Below are 5994 nucleotides of genomic sequence, written 5' to 3' on the forward strand. Positions count from 1 at the left end.
ACGAAAACATGTTCTATCACAGTAGCTCAAAATTGATCAGAAATTACTACTCTGCTTTGCTCTTTGCAATTTTTTTTTGTTCTTCGTCCTCCTTGTACCCAAATTTTTACAGTACTGTACCCTGCAACTCACAAACTTGTCTTTTTTCTCTGTGATACTGTATTCTTGTTCTTTGTTGATATGAATCTATTGTGCAGTCAGTACTGTTAACTACTGGAAAGCACAATGTTCAGGGCCATACAATTTGTTCATTGTACAGTATACAGCCTACAATGCACTGTACTACAGTATACAATACTAAAAGGGACAAAAATCAAAGGAGTAAACATGTGATCAATGTGCTTCTTCTTGTCTTTGGGCTGAGTCAGGCCAGAGCACTTGGTCGACAGCACAAGCAATATTGTCCCTCCTGAGGCAATGGGGGAAGAAGCCTCTTGTGTGCCGTATCCAGCCCTGACATGATTCCTCACCTACAGTATATCACCACAGGCTAAACCCATGGCTTGCAGCAGATCTACTCTGGTGTAGGGATGTCTATCATATACTTTCCATCTCCAAGAGGAGAAAAACTCCTCAATTGGATTCAGGAAAGGTGGGTATTATGGAGGGAGGTACAAGTTCATAAACTGCCCACTGATGTTAAACCATTCCCTTACCTGAGCAGCTCGGTGGAAACTGACATTGTCCCACACTATCACATAGGTGGGAATGGGATTCTCATTTAGCTCGTGACCCTGCTGCTCTTGAACTTGCTGCTCAAATAAAATATCTCTTAGATTGGCAAAAAATCTTAGAAGGTGCTGAAATGCTCACACTGTCGATTCCCTGGTTGTCTTGTATCACTCGTTCCTGGATTTCTCTGAGTCGTATTACATTATCTTGAAGGACCATGCCCACTATAACGGCCTCTTTCTCCCGAGGCAATATAGCTGTCCTTCCACCTGCATGTGGCAGCCTTGCAATTCTACAAAAGTAGATGTGCAGTTACAAAAAATATTCATGCAGTACTATACATACAAAAATATTCATGCAGTACTCTTCCTCTTCCTCTTCATCCTCCTCTTCCTCCTCCTCCTCCTCCTCCTCCTCTTCAGGATACAAACTTTACAAATGTCTATTGAAACAGATGCATATAGTGTAGTACAGTAAATGTGCAATTACAAAAATACAGTGGTATAATGTACCTGTTCTCTTCTCCGAATGTCCTTACTATGGTGGACACAAATCGGCTCACATTGAGTTGCAAGTCCTGCTTCCCTCATTGTCAGTCCATGGACAAGAACATGGTCTATGACTGTTGCTCAAATTTCATCAGATATTTCCACTCTTTGTCTTCCTCTTCCTCTTCATCCTCCTCCTCTTCCTCCTCCTCCTCTTCCTCTTCCTCCTCCTCTTCCTCCTCCTCTTCCTCCTCCTCATCCTCCTCTTCCTCCTCCTCTTCATCCTCCTCTTCCTCCTCATCCTCCTCATCCTCCTCTTCCTTCTCCTATTCCTCCTCCTCCTCTTGCGCTTCCTTAGGTTAGTACATGCTTGTTAATTAATGTATTAATTAACATTTCGGGGTAAACTAAATCAAACTTGCTCTAGAAAATGGACACATTTTGTGGCCCAAAAGAAGAGCAAGAACCCTAACTGACTAACATCCAACTGCATTATGATATAAAGACAGTAAACCAATCCATAAAATAACCACATAAATAACCATCATCTGTGCTAACACATCAATTTTAATTTTGAAAATTGCATCTGTTAATGAATATGTTAGTGTAGGTATTTCACTCTTAATGGCAGCAGTGGAATCACTTAAAACAGAATGAGATTAAATTGTTTTTAATGATGAATGCATCATTGTGTGTTCAATGAGTAAGGTTAAATGTAAACATTGTCTACATAGTGTCATTCACTGATGTTTGTGACAGTTGCTGGTGTCAAATTTATGAACAATTTTACATTGTGCCCTTTTAGTACATTTTTCTTCTATTCTAGAGCATGTTTGATTTAGTTTACCCCGAAATGTTAATTAATGCATTAATTAACAAGCATGTACTAACGTGGTATATTCATGCAGGAATTCATATGACTCATGTCGTAGTAATTCAGGTATTTACCATTTACCATTATTGTAAAGTGTTACCAAGTTTTGCTGAAAAGTCTAAGTGAGACTTTTGCAAATCTGTGTTTTACTATGTGAATTAACGTATTGACAACAGACTGCACAATTAGCTAAATGAACTCAGGCAACTGAGAACTTTGTTCAGCCAATGGGTTTTAGTGTTTTAGCAATTGAGAAAACTGTAATTCTGCTTCAACATCATGTCTTCCTGATGACTCTGGCCTGAGGACTTTGTCCACATCACAGGCAATGTTGTTCCCTGCCAGACAAAGAGAGAAAAACCTTCTAGTCTGACACATTGAGCCTTGACAACACTGTCCACACTTTACTCTTTCTTGTCCTCATCCTCTTCCTCCTCATCTCCGTCTCAGATTGTTTCCATCTATTGTTCGTATCATCATTCAGGGCACTTGTGTCACCTGTGCACTCTGAACTGGCTCATATTTCATTGGTTTGATGACATCATAAGAAATAAGTGTGAAGAATTTTGAATTTCGGTGACAACTGTGTTGTAATTGTGTTTAACTTTTGCCTCTTGTGTTTAGTGTTTTGCGACACAAATGTATCACAGTGCGAAATGAGTGAGAATGTGTTTAGAGGTTTGCAAAAATAGTGCAGGAGATTCGCTAACAGTGTCTAACTGTCTGAACTTGTTAGGTTTTGCAGAAATAGTGATTTATTCGACAAATTGGTTTAGGCTATTGAGAATTTGGTTCAGAGAATGGAGTTACGTGTTTTAGCAATTCAGAAAAACTGTAATGTTTAATGACAAATGATTAGTTATCAAGTTAAAATGGTATGAAAATTAAAAGAACTGTTAGGGACTTGAAACTTAAAGCAGGAAACACTATTACATGTCAGGATTTAGAAACTTTGCTTGAACAAACTACAGACCGGATTTCAATGAAAAAAAATCAAGGAAGAAACCTTTGCACGCCTTAAAGACAAACAATTGGGGATTTCACCGTGAACTTCTGGGTTCTAGAAGTGAAGAGACCTCAGCCTCAGCACTGGGGAAACACAAGGAAGGAGGAACACGAAATTACACAACGACCTACATGTTGAAACTTTGAATGTTGACAAGTCTTACAAAGATAACCATTGTCTTAGAGTGAAGGCCACTGATAGATCTAGAGAGATTTTTGAAAAAGGAATTCTGCACATTTACAGTTTTTCTCGATTGCTAACACACTATAAATGGTTCAGTTGGCCCAATTTCCCAAACCATTCATTCATTTCTAGAAACAAAGACAAGTTTCTCAAAACGTTTCATTGTTTTCACACATATTCCAATTTTCTCAATATTTTATGCACAAAAATGCCCGCATTTTACACAGGTTTAACCATGTTCTCGTTCAGAAAACGCAAACACATGATATAATTACCTCAGGTGTCACACTGTGAACTCAAACAGCACACATTTATCCATGTGTAAACATTAAGGAACAAAACTGATGACACACCAATCAGAATCTCAGGATACTACAAATAGGGTCACGAAGAGAACGAGGAAGAGGAAGAAGAGAGAAAAGAAAACTTGTGATATACAAAGCGGTATAGTTCTTTTGCAGGAATGACCATGAGGGAAGTTGGTCTACATGCTCGTAAATAGGGTTTTATACTACTCACACACAGTATATTTCAGCACACAGTAGCAGTACTTTAGATGGGAGAACTTTCATTCTATGTACAGTAAAAATAGCACATGTTGTACACCCTAAAACTCGTAATTGTCAAACTTATTCGTATAGCCAATTACTTAAGTTCTTACATTTAGCATTTTTGCAGAACTGAGAGATGACTGCCTAAAAGAGGGAGAGAAAGACTTTTGTCAGAAGACTAAACTGTATGGCAAATATGGTCATTACCAGGACCGTAATGCAATTTGGCAGAGGATGCCTATTTTATTTATTTATTTACTGTACTGTAATTGACCGTATACTGTAGTGTACTGCAATTCCAAGTTCGTGTTCAATTCTTTGCTATTTCAACTTTTCTTTTCTGCTGCAAGGTCTCTTTACAGTAGTGTAATGAAAATACATTTTCTTAAGCAAACAAAAGCAAAGATTTGTTTTATGTTGCAAACACCTTTGCCATAATATTATATTTTTGGATATATCATATACACACAGTTATTCAAAACCTAAAGCTCTTCTTTCATGAGCTCCTATGTACATTTCTGTACAAGATTGAAAGTAATTGACATTCACGGTAAACACGGAAGCAAGATTGAAACTAAACTATTTGTTTTTTACTGTAAGCATTTGTGGTTGTGAATACAGTATTACACAGTCCGAAAAACCTATAACTTGACCTTTGGCCTATTCTAAAGCCATGATTGGTTGGTGTTAAGTACAGAAATGAGTGTTTGCGTATGTGAGGAGTTAGTGTGAGGCACTGATGAATTAGTGTGGCATTTTGATAGGTTGTGTTTGAAAAGGGAAATCAAGATACTTCCTGTTAGATTTCTGTGTGTTACATAGAGAATTGTGTGTTGTGGTTTGAAAAAAAGTGTTTCATGAAATTGAAAACTGAGTCGAAGGCTGAGAATTAGTGTATGGTTTTGCAGATTTGGTGTGTGGTTCTGGTGTTTGAGTGTCGGGGTTTCAGAAATTGTGTGACAAGTAAGAATTTTGTGTGTTGAAAAAAACTGTAAAGCTTATTGTTGTATTTCACTGCATGTGCCATATTTAACATATATCTGCTCTATTTATGTTGCATACTGTAATAGACACTGAGCTGTAAAATGATTCCTGATGCCAAAACAAGGTTTTTGTAACAGAGGTTTGAATTGATCTCACTTGTGTATAAGACTTATAGTGCGTGTGTGTTTGAGGGCTTGTGTGTCATGTCTGAGGGCAAAGGTTTTTGTTTTTGTTTTGTTTTTTAGCAAGATTGAATGGTTTTGAGTGGAGAGCATCATTTTGACCTGAAAATATGAAGTATGGGGAATTGGGTGAGAAGTTATGGATTTGTTTTTAGTTTCGAGAAAAAGAGTCATCATTTAAAAAAATGTGTTTAAATCGAGAGAAACTGTAATGGTTACTAATACATTTGAAGGACTATTTTCATTTGATTGAAGCAACAAACTTCTTTTTTTACAAATATTTCAAATGTATGATTTATGTTCTGCTTATGTCTCTCTTATCATGTGTCTCAAGATCAGTAGGGCACTGATCAGGGAGTCGGCCATTTTAAAGGAAACATTTTCTAAAATTGTGGGACTTTCCTAAAAAGTCCCACAATGCACAATGAAAACTTTAATGCAGTCAGTACTGTAACTGTGGCTAAAATTTCAAATTCAATTTTAATTCCAATTTTATTGGAAAGTTTTTAAACAATATTTTCCATGTTTGTTCAATTAACCATAAACAGTTTTTGCACATGCACCTGTGAACAGTCCTTAAGAAACTGAAACTCACAGTTTACAGGTGGTCGACAATTAAAGTCACAATTCAAATAATTTGGGACACTAAAGACACTTTTCTAAATTGTCTTCAGAAATATGAAGCAACATTTATAAACGACGCACCCATAATTCAAGGAAAGGTACCCACCTGGAAGTGAAATAAGGAAAAGAATAATGGAGCAGCTTTCCTCCTCTCTTTCTGGACAACAAACGCTCATACACTGGACAATTTCTACAGCTCAACGTTTAACTGAGGCATCTTTTGAGATTTTGGCTCAGGGGAAAAAAAACTTCTCAGACTGAGTTTGACAACAAGGACGCAATTGTAAAGCAAATTACAGGATGCAATTATCTGATACCACCATACTGAGGCGTATTGAAAACATCGGCAAAGATGTGAGTGACCAGTTCTGTGCAGATGTGTCAGCAGCACCGTGTTTCAGCATTGCGGTGGATGAAAGTTTGAAACGAT

The sequence above is a fragment of the Rhinichthys klamathensis genome, unplaced genomic scaffold, assembly GCF_029890125.1.
Source record: "Rhinichthys klamathensis goyatoka isolate OS25496 unplaced genomic scaffold, OSU_Roscu_1.1 h1tg000104l_1, whole genome shotgun sequence".
Classification (NCBI taxonomy): domain Eukaryota; kingdom Metazoa; phylum Chordata; class Actinopteri; order Cypriniformes; family Leuciscidae; genus Rhinichthys; species Rhinichthys klamathensis.